A 20,284-nucleotide genomic window follows, 5' to 3' on the forward strand; every position below is an offset into this window, starting at 1 on the left:
GATAATCTCGTTTTAAAACTAAACATGACTCAAGAAATAAAGAAACTGAACAAAAATGACCTCAGTCTGGAGCAAGAGGAAGAAATGATTGTGGGGCCGACACACCTGGGTTCTTCTTCAGACGTTCCTGAAGAGACTGGCATGGGGATGGGGACCGTCTTTGGACAGGTAATTGTGAGGATCTTGCAGATAACTGGGAAGTGGCAGTAGGTGCCATCTGAGCCTCAGGTGGAGAAAGAGAACCAGAGACCAGCATCTTTGCTTAATAATAATTATGGTCCAATGTCATCCCTCTAAAGCCTCCTAGTGAACAGAATCTCTATGAGGCTCAACTTTCTCCTCTGACAAATCTCATTTAAAGGGAGAAAGAAGACACTGGAGTCAGCTGCAAAATTCCCAAAGGTGGGGGTAGAAGATTGAGTTGGAAATAATGAAGAACAGCTGGGCTCCAACTTGGCCTTAGAGACACCAAGAAATACCAAGCAGGGAATGGAGGATTTAGATCTGTTCTCAGGCAGTATGTTCAGAGCACTCATCAGAATCTCCCAAGGAGATTGCTTTAAAATACAGGTTGCTGGACCCTCCTGGAAACTTTGAATTTCACTTACAAATATTCATTTTAACACCCCCCCCCCCAAAATTCCTATGAATCCTAATATCTGGCAATCTCTGATCAGGAAGGAGATAATATTATTTTGCCTGAGGAAGGAAATAAAATCTCAAACTCTCAAATTTGATAACTGAGCAATGATTTTCATTTCCCAAGAATAATTAACTCCTTATCTTTAAGACCACCTGCAGATTAAGTGCAATGGCCATTAATTAGGGAGACTTATGACATTAATAACAGACAGGAATTGCTTTGTCAGCCTCCCCTAGCTGAATTCCCCAACACTGAAAAGGGGAAGACATGGAATCTCTTTGGGGCCTATTTGGGTAAATACCCTGTCCCCTTCAGATGTCTAGACTCCACATGCCTACAATTTTCTAATCAAGCACCAGAAAATAGGAAAGTAGGTAGTCTTCATTCCGTCATGGATCAGCCAAAGTTCCAAGTTCTGGTTCTAACTGACGTGCTCTCTCTAAATAATACGGGGGTCGAAACGGGGCTGGTAGGGAGCAGGGGCCAACTGGGTACCAGCTGACGGCAGCACCTAAATTGCTTCTCTGGGGTGCCTGAACTGGTTAGTCCAGTCCTGCAGCAGCCAAGAAGGAAGAGGAGGACGGAGGACGGGGTGGAGATACAGGGCTTGGAAGGGTGCCTAGAATGGATGAGGAGGTGGGACTAAGCAAGTTTCTGCAGCAGAACAGGAGAGGAGGAAATCAGGGCGGAGAAACTGTGTTCAGGTGTGTGAAATTGAAGGCCGCACTTCTCGAAGTGGTTGGGCTGTCTGCACCAATGAGATATAAAAAGGAAGCTCTCCTGGCTGCTGCCCTTTGATGGGATAGCTGGGGGTGGTGGGTTTCTGACTTTCCTCCCTCGCACCCCATCAGCACAGGAATCCCAAGGCTTGCTGACTAGCCTGCCACAGCTGTGTGACCTGCACCAAGGAGAGCAGAGGTAAGCATCTTGCTGGACCCTTAGACATGGGGATGGTCTTCTTTCCCTAGCTATCCTCACTGCTTCCTGGCTGGGGGTAGGGGTACTGCCTAAGAGAAGTCTTTGAGGCTGCCTCTGACCTCCTTCCCTGGGTCCTGGGGTTAAAGCTGACTGTCCTCAGTCATCAGCAGCTCTAGGGACCCCCACTCCTCTTTATCTGAGAAGCCTTTTGCCCAGGCCAGCTGGCCCTGGGCATTCAGTTGACTGACTTCTGAAAGTTATTGAAGCCAGTGGTGATGCTCTGTGGTCCTGACTTTGTCCTCACACTGATGAACAAGTAGCCTGTTGTAGGTGGCCTTGGCCTTTGCCACCTACTGCTCGTAAATGAATCACCTGTATGGAGAGCCTATAACATGCAGGCATTGGTCATTACTTGTTTCTGGCCTCTTTCCAAATCTTTACTAAGCCATTATGTAGGATTTTGAAGCAATAAATGTATAAATGTGTGTTAAGAAGAGTTGGGATTTTTATAGATGGTATGTAATAAAAATAGTAATGGTGAAAGTTTATTGAAATCTGATGATTTGCAAAGCATGCCTGTGAAGTACTTACATATTACAAGCCCATGATGCAGGTGTTGTTATTATCTATAATTTCTAATGAGGATGAAGAGACTCAGGGAGGCTGAGTCAAACCAGGTTCACTGATTCTGGAGTCTGGGCTCTGGATTTGCACTGATGATGTGTTTTATCAAGGGTCTTAGGACTCAGTGCACAGAGCTGATGAGGAACACCTTGTGTTTGTAATGAACATTTCTCTGGGCAGAACAGAGTGGACGGCCTCCATCTCCTACTCACAAACTAATTTAGAGCTTGGTCTCTATTGCCTCGGGCCTCCACTTGGAGACCATTAACAGCCTATTGTAGTCCACGTGGTCTGAGTCATTAAGAATTTAGAGACTGCTGCTGAAGCTGGAGCAAATCCTGGATGTTCTAGAACTGGCACAGAAAGAAATGTGCTTGAGAAAGGGAGAGGTGGACATGGAAGCAGCACCCTTGAGTCGCTTAGAATTAAATCCAGCCTCTGAAGCCTGTTTCTCCAGATTCCTTGAGGCTCCAAATCTGATCACCGCCCCAATCTCACCTAACACCAGATCCCCCAGCTGGCCACCTGCAAGCTCTGTCTCCTCAGGACCTGTGCACACCATCTTTCCTCTGCCTGAGCACTTGATCTCCATTATTCCATAATTCTCTCTACCATCAGGTTCCAGCTCAAATTTTGCCTCTTCAGAGAGGCTTCCTAGACCACAGCATCTAAAATGCTGCCCACTCCTTTCCTTCTCTGTGGTCATTATTTTTACAAAGCCTATCATAGTCTGATAAGTTTTCTTATTTTTATCTCCCCTTCTACAACATAAGCTCCACGAGGGTATCGTCCTTCCACGCCATTCTACCTGCTCAGCACTTCTGAGTCCTTGGGGCTTAGAGTCCTATCAGTAGCAGAGGCTCAGTTACTGTCTGTGGAGTGAATGAAAGATGTAGGGAATAGGGGATCTCATGAGCACTGCTTTGCCTCCCTGACATTCAACACCTCCACTCAATCCTCATTGAGAAGACGGACCTGTTGGTCTAAAAGCTGAAGTAAAGGGCACCTGGATTTTTAAGGGTCCGAGAGGCAAAAGTGGACTTTGCTCCCTGAGAATTATTCAGCTCCAGTGAGACTGGCCCTGCTGACCAGTGTTGATAAGCAGCAACTCCAGTGACTCACCCCAGTTCACCCTTGGAGGCCAGAGACATGGTATTGATCCTAGTCATGCCTGGCTTCTCGTCATACCAACCCAATTTTGGATAACCTAGAGGGCGCCTGTTCTGTCCAGCCAGCTCTTGAATCCCCACCAGGCCTTGCTCACGTATCTCTGACTGGAGTGACACTCCACTTTAGGCTGGACAAGGCCCCTATTTGGGATCAGGGGATTTAGGTATTTCCATGGACTCTACCTCTCTCTGCAGCTAGGGGCAACTCCCTTGGTTTCTCCATCTCCTGCTTCTCTGTAAAAAGGAATGATAACCACCGCCCTCAGTGGAAAACCAGGCTGTGGTGACATGCCCATGTGACACAAGCCCTTTGTCAAGCTCGAGTGTGACAGTGATATAGGAGCAGCTGCAGTTTCACCTGCAAGTGCTCAGCCCTGCACACACTGGGTAGCAGAGGATGCACAGGGAGGAGCGCTTGTTTTAGAGCATTGGGCTTGCAGGAAACCCACGATGCCAAACGAAGTCTTTCTGTGGAAGAGACTTCTTGGCGGGATCCCTCTTCTCAGACAGCTACCTCAAAAACTCGACTCACACTTTAATTAACACCCAGCACACTTTGCAGAGAGGAGCATGAGAAGGCAGCCCGGTGACACTCTCTCCTTGGCAACCGCACGGGTCTGGCAGCGTTTCCCACGCTGGTGGTTTTTATGGGTCCCTTCGTACACCTCTGTGTTCTGCGTTGTAATGGGTGTTAAGTCTTCCTGGCATCGGCTCTCAGTCTATTTGATTTAAGAGGCATCAAATTTTATATCTGATCCTCAGGTTGGTTCTGTGATTCTGTTTTTAAGGCACTCCTTATCTATTCCTTGTGCTGTTCTCGATTTGCACATTATAGAGAATGGATTTTTTGTTGTGGTGGTGGTGGTTTAAAGAAAATGAATTTTTGCATCAGGAGCCAGTCCAGAGTCCTGGTGATTTTTCTGGGGAGGGAGGTGCCTGCAGGCAATGTCATACCATGGAAAGAGAATTGCAGTAAGCAGGTAGAGACCTGGGCTGGGATCTTGGCCACGCTTCTCAGTATTCCTTCTCCAGCAACTTGTGCCACGAGGGGCCAGTATTGGCAGTAAGTTTTATTGAGATCTTACTAAGTTCTGAGGGCCCTTCCTTGTTGGACAATCTCTCTTAGTCTTCTTGCTATTGTCTCTGTTCCTGGAAATAGGGAATGTGGGATTTGGAGGGTACAGGGTCACCAGGTGGTAAGGTAGAATCCAGATTTGAGTGCACACTGGTTGATACAGAAGCATGAGCTCCTACCCACTGGGGGACGCTGCCTTCTTCTCCACTGGACTACCTTGAAATCCTGCTTTATGCAAACATCGATATCACCAGGCGGGTCCCTCTGCAGAGAATGCCATCCCGTGAGATGAAGCCTATGAAGATTCTTGGAAACTGCAGGAGTTTTGTTGTTGTTGTTTGTGTTTGTTTTATACTACTGCCCACATGTTTACCAAGATTTAGAAAAAATGTTCTCAAGGAACTTGTTTTTTCCAGGGGTGATTTTTGTGGCCTTTAAAGAAATAAAAGAAAGGTTTTCATAAAGAATATTTTTCTTTTGATGCAACTTGACAATGGGGAACTTGAATCTGCCCTCAGCTGGAAACTACTGTATATTAAAGGCTAAAATCAAACTTCTCAAATTCTCAAAACCCTTAGGAGATTTTGCAGATATGATATGCTGTACTAAGGAGTAATATCATAATAATGATGGTGATCATTTATTAACTACCTTTTCATCCCCAGCATCAATAGAAACATTTTTCTCAGGTGCAACAGAGTGGTGGTTAAGGGTGGAGTTTGTGGTTTACAGTGCCTGGCACTATCAGTTGTCGGCTGTGTGACCTTAGACCAGCTTCTTAACTACTCTGTTTAGTTTTCCTGACTGTGAGGATGATAATAACCCTATCCCACAGGGTCATCATGGGGGGGCTACATAAATAAATATATATAAAGCATTTCAACAGTGGCCAGTGTATAAGAGTTTTCAAATACTTGTTGCTTCTCCTACTTTGCCCTCAACGTTTCTGTAAAATAGGTCTGATTACCCTGATCTTGTATGTGTAAAAACTGATAGTCGGGTTCCATGGGTTGATCAAGTCAGGATCTGAACCTCCGACTATCCTAATCCAGAGTCTGCTCTCTTCTAGTTCATATTCCAGTAAACTCTCAAGGAAAGGCAAATTTCTCTGGGAATCCGGTTTGTCGTGAGTTTATATTCCAAAACCCAACCAGCTTTCCCTCCACAGACACATCTCTGAGTTCTCACTGGCTTCCTCTCATCCCCTGGCTGGGGAGAGAAGTGGCTGGTTGAAACAAATTCTGTCTCTAGGATTTCGCCAAACTTTCTAGAACCTTCTCTGTTCAGAATTCTCTCGTGGGCAGGCAGCCAGGCTAACCCTCATGTCTGCTCATTAGAGGCCATCGGTGGAGCTCTCCTCACTTCAGGGAGCTTCTTTCGGCTCTAGAACATTGTCCTGTGCGAGACTAAATCTGTTGAAATAAAACCTGGAGTTAACCCGTGGCAGTGGGGATAAGCGACAAGAAGTCGTTCCGAGAGCTGATCAAGTCAGTGTCCCTTCCTTTGTTCTGTTAGCCACGCAGCCAGTTGGGTACCTGTTATTTCACTGGCCCACTCTGCAGGGCACTTGGTCCTGCCAGGATCCCAATACCCAGGAAGGCCACTGTGACCCAGAACATGGTGACTTCCCAGAGCACACACAGGGCTATAAGTTGCTTTTCCAGTACCAACAGGAATTAATGACAACTTTCTTTACCTAGTGTTGGCTATGTGCAGATTTATCTAGGTAGATCATGTAACCCTGACACAACCACGCTGTGAAGTCAGTCCTGGTTTTAGCCTATCCTTGGGGGGCAGAAGCTGAGGTGGAGGGAAGGCGGACTTAGCCAGGGCCACCAGACCGAGAGAGGCGAGAGCAGGGTATAAACCTAGGCTCCTCACCTCTGCACTCAACTGCCAAATTCCTCCCTCCTGAATCACCCTCACCTCAGGAGATGGTTTGATAACACATTACAGATCAGCATTGGAAAAACCAGTCCTGTTGGTCCAGCCCCAGGCGGTGTGGACAAACCTGCCTGGCCTCTTTCCCTGGGTACTCCAGTCCTGCTCTGGTTGGTAGAACCTGTACATTTTTCTTTTGCTTCTTTTCTCCTGGGCATAGTTGAGCTTCTTTAACTACTTGCCTTGCCTTTCCTCCAACAGCACAGGAATCTAACAATCCGTGAGTGTGAAGGAGTTTTTCTCGGTAAGGCCCCTCCTCTCCATTTTTCCAATTTCTCTTTCCTTGTTCTCTTTTTCAGGCTGCTTTGGTGGCAAGTTGTATTTGATGACAGATCATAAAGCATGTTTGCAATGCGGTGAGATAGCTCAAGTAATTTGCATCTTAGATTAAGGACCAGCCTCTGAATTCCATCGTTGATCAAAGCAGACAAAACAGTGGTCTGCATTGCAGCTGGCCCTCATCAGTGATGTCTCTGTAGCTGTGAGATCCATAGAGAGAAGGCGGGGACGGTAGTGAAGGCGGGGACAGCCCCCCTGTGATGCCTGTGTGAGCATGCCATGACTCGTTTTCCACAGCAACGCGATCCAGTGTTCCCTGGGCTCCTCGCACATTTACTACGGACACGTTCAGTGTCCAGCGCACTGTGCAGACCCCCGTATGTGCACCCTTGCATTAAATTCTCCCCTTGATCGAGTGAGGTAATACTGCAGTCATTATTTTACATCTTAGAAAACTAAGGTGGGTAAAGCTCAGCACCAGTCAAATGGTGGAGCCAGGATCTGACGTGGTTCTTGTGACGTCCAAAGCCATTGCCTGGCCTAGTGTCATGCACAGGGTAGCGATTTGATATTAAATTCTTTTTTTCCTACCACACGATCACACAAAAAGATCAGTCTCATGTGCACAGTCTTCCCAAGCTCCTGCTGAGGACTTATTTCTAAGCCCCATCAGACTACCTGGCCGCCTCTCATTTGCCAACCTCCCAATCGATGATGGAGTGGTCTAGCCTGGTGCCCTGGCCATCGTATCCCTCTGTTCAGTTTGCTCTCCCTGTCGCACAAAGACGCCTCCTTGGTAACTGTTAATCTTCTTTCTTTTCCTAATAATTGAAAGATCTTCCAAGCAAATACTTGTCCTTACCTCTGAAAGTAAAGCCATTTATGTTCTCTTCCTCTGTGTGGCAGGAGTCACCAAACACACTGGCTTTCCAGGACACTAGGAAAGAAGCAGGGTTACATAGGGGTGAGTTGAATGGGCCATGGGGGCAGGGGCTTGGAGCAGCCTGTTAGGGTGCGAACCTCTGAACACAAGCATCTTGTCCCTTTTATTGTCTTGTCCCCTGGCATCCTGAGCGGTTCCAGGCACATGGGAGATGTTCAAATGTTGATTTATTAAATCTAAGAAAATGTGCATCCATTACAGGTTATTTTTTTTCAAATTTTGTTTGATTATTTAGTCTTTTTAATAGTACAAAATGTTTTGGGTCATTGCCATTCTTACTTTTAGGGACACACTTTCTTTTATCAGCACCCTAGTGAAGTGTTTCTCTGCTGAACTAGTCTGGGTAGTGATAGGCAGACACTAGTCTGGGCAGCCAGTGTCCCTGCACCCCACCTTCACCCACACCACCTCCTTTCTTTAATTCTGTTACAGGCAAGAATGCAGGATACTTCCAATTCTTAAACACCAACACCCAGCACCAAACACTTCCCTAGACCACTACCTTGAATCTTCAGCTCAGCATTTTGCAGATGAAGAAAGCTGATGCTTGGTGGGGTAAAGACGACATACTGCAGGACACCTCTCTGCCAGGTCTGTGGACTCTCAATCCCAAGCTGATCTCCTGGGCTACGTAGTGAACCCACCTCTTGCCTTCGCTAAGGTCTGTTATAAAGCTTCCTATTAGAGATGATGCTCTTCTGACCTTTCTGAAGTCAAATACGCACATACAAAGTTATTGTCTAGATGGGCAATACCTTCATGCCACCTATTGTAATGTGCCTGGGGTTGAATTCCCTGTCTCTATCAGGGGAAAAAAATTCCCTAAGAGGCCTGGGCCTTTGTTTTTGGTGACCCCTGTGCTAAGGATGAGCAAAGAGGGAGCTCTAGACATTGAAAAGATTGCTCATCGTCCTGTCCTGCTGCCCAAAAAGGAAAGCCATTTCTGCTGCTCAGTGTTGGGCAGTAAAGATGAGCTGGGTGCTCAGAAGAGGGAGGGAATATTGTCAGAACATTGTGAAAGGATTCATTATTTGTAGATCTTACAAATAGGAAGATTACTAGCCCAAGAGTTTGGGTGTCGTTCCTTCACTTGTGACTGTCACATCTTGCAGCACCAACAAGTGCAGACTTCACTCTTACCAGACATTGCTATTTCAATGGAAGTTAGATTTCTTTAAAAAGAAAACCATTTTAAGTGGAAAATTAGTATTTCTTACCACAGAGTAACTGTAAGATTCAATACAATGTGCACAGCAACATGAGTCAACTCGAGCCAGACGCTGTCTGCCGAAAGCTCAGGTTTTGTTTAAAAAGAGTTAAATATGAACTCGCACCCCTCAGTGGGTAGAGAAGTAGATGAACTCGTCCTGGAGACGGATGGTGTTGGTGGCGGTGTACAACCTGAATGCTCTTAACGTCACTAAACTATACACTTAAAAATGGTTAAAAAGGTGTTATGTGATATGTATTTTACCACAATAGAAAAGAATGAGGCAGCTCATTATGCACAGTAATGGCACCATCTTCAAGACGTATTGTTAAGTGGGGGAACAGCAAAGTGCGGTACAGAGGGCTGCCATTTGTGAATCTTTCAGAAGGACACATACACGGACTTCTAAGGTTGCATATGCAAGGATCCCTCAGAGAGGGAGATTGATTCTGTGGAGGGAAAGCAGGTCGGGCACTTGGGAATAGAAAAGAGGCAAGCTCCTTGTTCGCGACACACCATTTGATTTCTGTTCCTTGTGTTTGTATGGCTTACTCTTGTTAAAATTTTTTAAAACTTAAAAGCAGGGCATGGAGATTGGCCTCAAACTGAGACTTCTCCTTAAAGCACCAGTTCTCACTGTGACTGCTCATGTCACCCACTTCTTGAGGTGATGGCCCCCAACCAGCAGCTTGGGCATCTTGTAAGAAATGTAGACTCTTGAGCCCCACCCAGCTCCATTGCAATCAGAATCTGCACTGTACCAAGACCCCAAGTGACCTGAAGGACAATTATGTGTTAGAAGTGCTGTAGAGGACCAGATAAATCAGCATCCCTAAGGTGGGCTTGAGCCTTGGTTTACAAAACCTCCCAGATGACTCCACAGAGTGGTTGATACTGTAAACCGTGACTTAATCTAATGGGGAACTTGAAAGGGGGTGAAATAATCAGATGAATTTTGTTACAGGGATTCCTTTTTAGTCAATGTGGGTTCTAGGTTCTGCTTAAAACATCACTATCTGCCACACACTTGGGATCACTGACCAGAATGACTCTCTCGAACCCCATGAATGAGATTTGCCTGAGCTTGGTGGGGAAGATGCTCTTATTTAGAAACTCGATGCACATTTCTCCCTTCACGTAGGCCGGGAATAGAGCTCAGTGGTAGAACGCTTGCCTGGCATGTCCGAGGCTCTTCATTCAATAATAAGAAATTCAACTTCACAATTCTATACCAAAACAGGAACCATGAAGGGCTTTTGAAATTCAGTGATGGAGCATAAAGTCAGAATAATAGTAACAGCAGCATTGGAAGTTAGAAATTACAGATCTGAATGCTACTGAGTCCTGTGTCAAATGAGGTTAAGACCTGTCCCGTAGGGCTATCATATTCAAAGGAAGTGGCTAGGCATGGCTGTCGTATTATAAGTGCTTGGTCACAATTAGGTGGTAACTGTGGCATGGACACCTACTCTCCCTTCCCCTCCCACTGCATGGTGTTCTGGGCACCTACAGCTGCCACTGTCCCTTCACTTTTACTTACTCTGCCCTGAGCATCTCGTATACAGGTGACATTTCTCACATTGCAGCTAAAGCCAAGGCACCCGAGTTCCACCTCCCCCATTTCTTGACAAGCAGCAAAATTTCTGCTATCTCTTGCCAAATTATCTGACACATTTCTAAAATACAACTGAAACCTCATTACATGGATGAACAGCTTTCCATCAGCCCATCCCTAACTTGATATTACTCTAATTGTTGTGAAGACATCGCTAGCCTCAGAGGCGGTCGGGAAGGCGTCGTCGTTAGCAACCCGGGATGGCTGCAAGTGCACAGAGAGCTGGTGGAAGCTGCTGGTAGTTCTGCACAGGCAGGTGTTGCTGGAGAGTGGCGTCCCTGGCTCCCTTCACTGACTTGACAGACATCGATTGCGGGAAGAAGGAAGAGCGTATCATTCAGACAATAGATACCCTCCCACCACTGCCGAGAGAATCATCTTCTCAAAACGCAAGGCCAAATGTGTCTGAATCTCTGCTTAAAACCCAGACAGAACCTCTCGCTGGTTGGAGAATGAAAACCAACATTCTTTTTTCTTTATTTTTTTTACAGACTGCATTTTGATTCATTTTACACAAATTGGGTACAGATTTTCATTTCGATGGTTGTACACCATGTAGATTCACACCATTTGTGTAATCATACATTACACAGGATAATGATGTCTCAGTCCACCATCTTTCATACCCCCACCCTCCTCCCTCTCATTTCCCTCTATGTAATCTAAAATTCCTCCATTCTTCTTTCACCCCCCACCCCCACTCCCATTATTATATCATTCACTTTTCAGGGAGAACATTCAGCCTTTGGACTTTTGGGATTGGCTTCTCTCACTTAGCATGATATTCTCCAATTCTATCCATTTATCTGCAAATGCCATAATACTCTTCTTTATGGCTGAATAATATTCCATTGTGTATATATACCACAGTTTCTTTATCCATTCATATGTTGAAGGGAATCTAGGTTGGTTCCACAATCTGGCTATTGTGAATTGAGCAGCTGTAAACATTGATGTGGCTGCATTACTGTAGTATGCTAATTTTAAGACCTTTGGGTATAAACCGAGGAGTGGAATAACTGGGTCAAAAGGTGGGTCCCTTCCAAGTTTTCTGAGTAATTTCGGCACTGCTTTCCAGAGTGGCTGCACCAATTTGCAATTCCACCAGCAATGTACAAGTGTGCCTTTTTCCCCACATCCATGCCGACATCTATTATTGTTTGTGTTCTTGATAATAGCCATTCTAATTGGAGTAAGACGAAATCTTAGAGTTGTTTTAATTTGCATTCTCTAATTACTAGAGATGTTGAGCACTTTTTCACATATTAATTGCCTGAATATCTTCTTCTGTAAAGTCTTTCCAGTTCCTGGGCCCATTTATTATTGAAAAACCCACATTCTTGATGAAGTCTGTGTAGTCCAGCTTCTTCCTGCTACCCCATCTCCTCCCCAGCTCCCATGTGTCTGCTGGGTTATCTTCCTCTCTTGACTGAGTACTTGCTTCATGTAAGTGCTGGTTCCAAGACCCTGGACCCAGTCTCATTTGGTGCAGTATTGTAGAAAGATGCTCAATAAGTATTCACAGGGAAAATAAACGTGCACAAGGATGTCACATGAGGTTTCCTGCCTCATCTTCCTGCTTTGCAATGTATCTCCTGATAACATGGATGTGGAGTTGGTTACCTGTGCAGGTACTAGGTTGTTTGCTATCACTAAGCTTTTGCTTAAGTTGTGCTCTCTGCCTAAGATTACCATCTTTCCCCTCACTCAGTTTGCCTGGAAAAGTTTACTCTTGGTCAGAGGTTATCTCTTCCAATAAACTCCCTTGACTGACAGCTGAGGCTGCATTGTCCACACTTGTGTGTCTCCTGTGCTCCTTCTAACCTCTCATTTCACTTAACTCTGTTCCACATTTGTGTCTGCCTCTCCAACAACTTAAGAAAAACAAGAAATTGTAAGTTGTGTGTGGTTTGGGAGGTGATAAGGAAATAGTGTTTGTGCGTGCGTGTGTGTGTGTGTGTGTGTGGCTGATGTTCCATGGCGAATATCATGAAGTGCTCCACCTGGTCTCGGCACTTCATGTTCCTCCACCCGTATGCTATTTCCACCTCTCCTTATCAATTTATCTATCACTCAGACCATAAATTAACTATATACCAATACACAGAAGCCTTCCCTGCCCCATCCCTAGACTCGGTCTAGCATCCTGTTTTTCTAGTTCCTATGTTTCCTTTACATGGTTTACAGCCATTTCTAACCATAACCTATGTGCTTATTGGGTTTTAATTTGTTTCCTCCTTTAAACCAGAAACTTCACAATAGCTGGTTTTCTCTTCATTCTCTTTCAGCACCTAACAGTGCTGAGTTCATTGGAAAGAATATTGGTCTATCTGCAGCCCGATTAAGCCTCTGAGTGTGGAAAGAGAAAGTAGAAGGGGACCCCAGCATCCCTTCCTCCCTGTGGTCCTGCGGAGTGTTGCTCCATGGAAACTGCTCAGTCCCGTAGTAGTGCAGGGACTTCCCAGGAAGCACTGTGGCTTTTGGTCCCCACCCCGCCTTACAGTGCTCCCCTCCCTGCTGAAATTGGGCCACCGCTCCCCAAGAACTTGTTCCTCAGAACACTCAGCCAGGTCCAGAAGCCAATTGCCAAGACAGAAAAGGGATACGACACAAACCAGGAAGGAAGGCAAGTGGCCAGGAGGCCACTTGTGAGGCGTAAGCAAGTCTGACATCCCCAGACGTGTTCCAGCTGGGAGAAGCGGTCGTCTCAGCGTGGGGACCCACAGGGGAGAGCTGCTCTCTTCCTCCTCTATCCCGACTGCTCCACGCAGAGCCGAATAATGGAGGAACTGACTATCACGAGGCTATTCCAGGGGATTGGCACCCTCCCTCCTGCCCCCATTCTACCACTTGCAGATGAACATCTTCAACAGGTCGTTGACATTCCCCACGTTGCCAAACGCTCCCAGAGACTTTGTCCACTTGTCCCTGCCCAGGACACCTTCTGGTGACTGACTGTAGCCAGGGTGTGGTTAGAGATGTTTATTCACCCAGCAGCCCAGGAGGAGGCTCACACGGCGTGAAGGAGAGTGTGTGACTGGTGATGGCCCGTAGAGGAGGGTTGGATGGTGACCTGGTTTAGCAAGGAGATTAGGCACAAAGAGCAGTGGCCTGGCTCAGCTCCTGACCCAGGTCACTTTCCTCTGTGCCCTCACCTAGCCATACCTCCCATGTGCTGCACGTCTCTGCTACCTGTGCTCTCTGCCCCATCTGACACCCTACAAGACAAAAGGGCGGGAGTCAATCAGTGGTTCTCACGTCATGTTCTTAAAGACTGTGAGGGTCGGAAGAGATGATTGACAGCCATCAAGGGCAGGAGTCTGAGGTATTGGTCCCCCCAGCTCACCCCCATAGCCCATAGGCACACTTGAGCCTGCGCGGGCACACACACACGTGGTCTTGCTCTGATATGTCACATACGCTCTCATTCTCTCTGACAAGTTCTCATCTGTTTTATGTAGCAGCTTGCTGTGAAGGTCACATGGTCCTGCAGGGGATAAGTAAGTGTCCAGGGGAGTGGGAAAAGGTTCAGAAGCCATTGAACCAGATGACCTCCTCTGAACAGTACCAGTCCCTGATCTTTCAGCTATAACCTTGGGAGGCACAGTCCTTTTCTGGCTGTCTGTTAGAAAGGAAATAAGGTGGAATGGTCAAAAATAAGGGCTCTGGGCCAGTCTGCCTGCGTTGAGAAATGACCTTTACCACTTACTCTCTTTGTGTCCTTAGTAAAGTACTGCCTGCGTTGAGAAAAGACCTTGACCACTTACTCTCTTTGTATCCTTAGTAAAGTTTCTTTGTGCATTCTTTTTTGGATTGTTTTACTTTTTAACACTTAGTAGGATTAATGTCCTATTCATTTATTCTAATTAGTTATACATGACAGTAGAATGCACTTTGACACATCATACCGAAATGGAGTATAATTTCTCATTCTTCTGGTTGTACATGGTGCAGACCAGGCGTGTAGTCAAATATGAACATAGGGTCATAATGTCAGATTCATTCTTATAGCCTTCCCACCCCCAACCCCTCCTCTCTGCACTCCACTCTACTAATCCAAAGTAACTCTATTCTTCCCTAGCCCCACCCACATTGTGAATTAGCATCCTGATGAGATGCATGCATTTTTTTTTTTTTTTTCCTTTAAAATGGAAAGGGAGCTGAGGATGTAGTTCAGTGGTAGAGCACTTGCCTAGCATGTGTGAGGCACTGGGTTCAATTCTCAGCACTGCACAAAAATAAAATAAAGGTCTATTGACAACTATCTCTCTATATATATTTGGAACTAAAGGAGCAGCTACCTCAGAATTGTGATAATTAAACAAACATGTATAATACTCAAATGATGCTGAAGACAGTAAGTATAAGCACCGGCAGTTGTTTTATTGCTCAGCATTGTTAAATTAGTGCTTAACATTTTGGAAGATCACGAATTTCACTGTGAATCTGTGAAAGCTATAAACCCTTTGCCTGAGAGCTAGGTACCAAAACATCTTTTGCATTCAATTCAGGGAACATTTGGTGCAGTGTCTTCCATGGGAAAATCGAGGCCCACAACATGACAAGGAATTGCCTAGAATCATTTGATGAAGCAGCAGCAAAGCAAACGCTAGAATCCAGGCAGCCCAGTTCCTGTCTGGTGCTCTTTTCAGTACATACATCCTAGTATGGACAGAGCACAGAGGTCACAAAGACTTGGAGTTCATTGCTGCTCTTCTGCTCTTTACACTACTTTGGGCAAGTTCCTGAATATTTCCATTTTCTTCTCTGTAGAGGAGGGATCCGTGACAGCACAGGCCAGGGGAGCTACCCCATCCTGCCTCCTGACCCCATGGTGGCAAATGGGCTGTTCTGGGAGGTGTGGTCTCCCTGCTGTTAGATGGCCGAGGTTTCAAAAATGCCTGATGGCAGTTGAAAGTAAATTGGTCTATTTCAGAGACAAGCCTGGACCAAAGCATGAGGAGAACAAATGCCTCATCCCCCATTCTTGTGATTCCCTTCTCTGCCTAGGGAGATGGCAGTCTATGACACCACCTCCTCTCCCTACCTTCAGATCTCCTCATATCCTTTAAAACTTGTAAAGGTATTATTTAGTGTGATTTGACTCACTCAAGGAGGGAGTTACTTGCGAGAACCCTGGACTTGACTCTGAATTCAGGAGCGAAGGCTGGCTTTGCTACGGCAGGCAATGTGGCCTTTCTAAAACCTGCCTGCAGGCCCTATACCCGTCTCCAGGTTGTGTCTGGGCACCAGACTCAACTGAATCTCTTCCAGGCTTCCTGAAACATCTGGCCCAGGTTCACAGTTGTGCAAGGTCTGAACCCTGAAAAAGATTTCCTCATGGTTTTTAAGAAGGGAGCAATCAGCAAATTCCCCAGCCTTTTATTAAAATTGCAGAAGGCCTATTTCCCTCCATCCCTGGTTGGTAACTCCTCTCTGAACAGCTGCATGATTAATACCTGGGCATGTGATCTTAACTATATAGTGCCTTGTGCTTCTCCTCTGTTGGTTCATGTTTATAAATGGCTAACTCCCAATTCAATTTTTAAAGTTTCTTGAGATGTATGTCGGCATTATATAACCTCTTTGACATTACTTTTAGCACAGTTCTGAACACAGAATAAAGCTTAGTTTGGTACGTATTTCTTTATCTAACCAGGCAAAGTATAAAAAGTCTGCTTTCTTTTCTTTTAGAAATACATAAACATATCAACATACAAATATACCAAAGTGGAAAATAGTTTGCATTCTTGGAGAAGGATTTTTTAAATTTCGGTTTATTAACCGATACATAAAAGCATAAGGATTGTATATGTTAATGAGGTACTGCATAACATTTGATATATGTATACAGTGCATTTTTAAATCAGGCTAAACATATCTATCTCCTCAAACATTTATCATTTCAGACAAGTATTTTACTGATTCAGCCTAATCTGTCAAACAGTGAACAATCTGGCAATTAAGTTCTGATAAATGATTGCTAATTAAATTTTATAACACATAGAGCCAAGCCAATCTATTTTTGTATTAAGAGAAACCAATATTTCTACTGAATTGCTGTAGATCCTTCAAACAAGGTATACATTTATTTAAGCAGCTTCCAAAGGGACTTAGTTTCAGGAATTGCAATTTGCCAAGAGATTGGACTGGGTATGTCCGTGGCAAATAATTTCATTTACATTACACCGAGGCCTGGTAAGACCACATGCCCTGAGTAACTCATTACTATCAAAGAGAGGCTTCCAACCCCGTAAAAGGTGCAAAAGCATAAAGAATCCATAAAGGAGACAGCACATTTAGGTTCCTTAAATTTCTTCAGCTTTATTGCCAGCATTCTCTCCTTAAGAGCTTTTAGCTAAAGGAAAATGAAAGAAATAAGTTGCAAAACCAAATTCAGATGGGAGAGTTGGGCCAAGGAGATGGAGATGATGGAAATAACGGATGGACTGGAATAATGAGCTCCGGGAGGCCAGTTTATGAATGCAAACACAGTTGGGTAATGCCTTCATTTCCCCAAAGTTGAGTTTGAGACTTCAGTCTATGGATAATGCCTTCAGGGCCACCTTGCCTCCCTCCCACAAAATCCTGAGGGAGGCAGAGAGATAAAAGGAGTCAAAAGGGAATCCCTCTAGCATTCCATCCTGTCAAACAAAGCTTAGTTCCTGGGATTTTAGAAGTTGAAGGGCGCCAAGGAACAGCAGTCACACTGAGTTTCAGCGTGGTTCGGAGGCTTGCTGAAGCCTGCCAAAAGCACAGAGCTGACGCCCAAACGTGGATCCCCTAATCCTCATGCCAGTGGTTGTTCCCTAGAAGGACAAGGAACAACTTTTAACCCGTCAAGCTACCTGGAGATCTATCAGAAGCGGTTCTCACACCCTTAACAGTTGTTTCAAACTGGGAACACTGTCATGATCTGCAAAATGGCTATTATGATGTACTCAGGATGCTATCCTATAATTGAATTAGGGGTCATCTTGTCCTGATGGCCTGCTGAGAAAGTATCCTGCATGGCCATTCTCCCTCATCCATGGTATTGTCCTTTTAAACACCCATTCCTCGAAGCAGAACACACCTGAATGATGCAAACCCCATTCTTCAGGGTTGCAGAGAAAGAAAGCAAATGCAGTATTCCAGGGGAGGTCCATCCACAGAACCATCCCACCCTGGCGTCCTCAGAGCCTCAAGTGGTAAGAAAAACAGGATTATTTAATATCCTTCTTGATTCTTAAAAATTACAAACTATCTTTCTGACCCTACAAAATCCCCTACTTCCTTGGAAATCTTACTCCTTTTTATTTTAACTGGGCCCTTTTGTCTTTACCAGGATCTACCTTGTGGGAACAGGAGTTGAGCTGGTATGCGGGGGACGTGGCTCTGCCTTACCTGTCCCATCTTGAGCCACTTGTCACTCAGTCCTTTTCAATGCCAACATACCTAATGCACATAATATCCTCCTAGTAGAACGCAAGCTCCTTGGCAGTGGTTGTCTTTACACGTAATAGTTTGTTTAAATATCCATCTGGAACAGATTAGTACTTATCATTTAACTAATATTTTCATACTTGCTATGTGGCAGATGTGGGTCATAAGAGCCCCACGTGCATGTCATGTTTAACATGCAGGTCCCCGGTGCCTCCTAAGTCATGGGGGAATAATGCCATCAGGCTCTTATGTCTAAAGAAACCGAGTTAGAGGGCTGGGGGTATAGCTCAGTTGGTAGAGTGCTTGCCTCGCATGCACAAGGCCCTGGGTTCGATCATCCTGGAGGTAGAAGTCATCACTAAACATCTTTTTAAATTAGGGCTTTATAGTTATGCACAGTAGTTGGATTCATCCCAACAAACTCGTACATGCATGCATACTGGTTTCAATTCATGATCCCCCCTTTTCCCTCTAGTTCTCCCTCCCTTCCCCATCCTCCTTCCTCTACTAGCCTGCTTTCAATCATCTGTTACCTATGCATACAGGTGAAGTTCCCTGCTGTATACTTACCTATTCACATAAAGTTTTAAGAATGCTTTCTGCATTGCCTCCCCTGACCCATTTCTTCTCTCTGCGTATAGGTCTCCTTCCTCTGCATTACTGATCTACCCTATATCTTTATGATATCGTATCCTCCCTTCCTCTTTCCTTCCTTTTACTCTAGCTTCTGAGTATCAGAAAAGTCATTTGATCTTTTAGTTTCCAAGTTTAGTTTAAGAATATAACATTGTGGTACTCTCTCTCAGATCTCCTGAAAAGAGAACTTTGTGTTCAGTACCACTGGAGGAAGACTATCCCCCATAGATTGGTGCCTTTTTTAAATTTTATTTTACTTTTTACCAGGGATTGAACTGGGGGCACTTAACCACTGAACCACAGCCCCCTGGCACTTTTTTTTTTTTTTTTAATTTTATTTTATTTAGAGACAGGGTCTCACTGAGTTGCTTAGGGTCTCACTAAATTGCTGAGGCTGGCTTTGAACTGCAGTCCTCCTGCCTCAGCCTCCCAAGTCACTGGGATTACAGGCCTGTGCCCCTGCATCTAGCCATAGATTGCTTTTTAAATAACGAGTTGTTTAAGTTCTCTGGCAATTCATCCACTGGACTTGCATATGCTTATGATAAAGTCTGAATGTGCCTGAGTACGTTCACTCCTCTGTTCACCTTAATCCAAACCCTCGGATTAGGATTGACCTTGAAAGGCATCTAGTCCAACTTATTCCAGCCAACTAGCTCTGCTCTTCTGCATCCTGGCCACAGGAGGTGAAGGGAGGTCTCAGTCTTCTGGTAGTTCATTTCCTCTCACGAAATCCTTCCAGGACAATTGAAACCTATGTTCTTTCTTTGACATCCTCAGTCATTTTCTTGAAACTGGGGTATGTGAGGTGAGGATGAGGGATAACGTGCATAGCATTCTAAGAGTCCAGGGTGCAACGGAAGAATCAGCGTTGAGTTGTATCAGCTTTGTCCTCAGAACTATGGAAAAGCAGGTGATGGAGATTGTGCTAGTCAGATCATCAAACCTGGGATGCAAAAGACATCAGACAAAAATGTAGTTTGAAAGCCAGCCTCTGCCACTGGCCAGCATTAGGTCATTGGGGAAATTTTTCCTCCATTTTATAAATGGGCATAAATGAAATTTTCTTGATTCCAAGTCATACTCCTGTTTGTTTTTTGTCAACGACATTTTAAAATCAGATTCAGCCTCATAAACTATAAGCATATCCAGTGTAGTGTTCTTTTCTGTTCCTCCCTAATCCCCCCATGATTATTGAATTTGATCGTCTTGCCACTAAAAAAAAAAAGTCTTGTTACTGAAATACAATAATTTTTCCTTATAGGACAATGAAGCCTTAATGAGACTAAATTTGGTAGACTATTTTGAGAACTGTAGAGATTCACTTTTGTTATTTATTTGGTTAGTCCGTATTTTCTGAGTATCTACTAGAATGAGGCTTTGTTCTCAGTGTTGGGGTTGGAGCATTGAATAAAATCTACAAAAGTCCCAGTTCTAGTGGAACTTTTTTTGGTGGGAAGAGACTGAGAATATACAGGCAGGGAGATTTTTAAGAAACAATACTTCCAATAAAATAAAGGTAATGGAGTCGTACCTGGGGAGGACAGTTCTAGAAAGTTGGGGAACGCCATTCTGAGCTAAACCCAAATGTGGAGGAGCCCCCAGAACCATCTTGAAGGGAAAAGCAAGGGAGGGCATCTCAGGAAGTGCTGAGAGCAAATAGGAGGGCCAATTCAGGCTCTCACAGTGTGGAAGGAGGAGTATCAGGAACATAGAGGAGAGGGAGAGGCCAGGTCACACAGCACCTCAGACTATGACAAGGAGTTTGGCTTTCAATTCTCCCAACCCCTGCATTTAACAGACTCG

At 44.9% G+C, this 20,284-nt stretch overlaps 1 protein-coding gene and 1 long non-coding RNA gene across 3 annotated transcripts in view; one reads left to right on the forward strand and one right to left on the reverse strand.

Moving 5' to 3' along the window:
• LOC306663509 overlaps nucleotides 1-20,284 on the reverse strand; it is a 141,288-nt gene that overhangs the window by 106,221 nt on the left and 14,783 nt on the right. The gene's annotated exons all lie outside the window — the stretch shown is intronic.
• Nucleotides 1,314-20,284, forward strand: part of ATP10B (ATPase phospholipid transporting 10B (putative)) — a 323,628-nt gene continuing 304,657 nt past the window's right edge. For both annotated transcript variants that reach the window (XM_079143825.1, XM_079143823.1), the window contains exon 1: nucleotides 1,314-1,561. The gene's annotated coding sequence lies outside the window, so the exon portion shown is untranslated. The remainder of the gene's footprint in view (nucleotides 1,562-20,284) is intronic.

Source organism: Sciurus vulgaris (genome assembly GCF_902686455.1).
Source record: "Sciurus vulgaris genome assembly, chromosome: 6".
Classification (NCBI taxonomy): domain Eukaryota; kingdom Metazoa; phylum Chordata; class Mammalia; order Rodentia; family Sciuridae; genus Sciurus; species Sciurus vulgaris.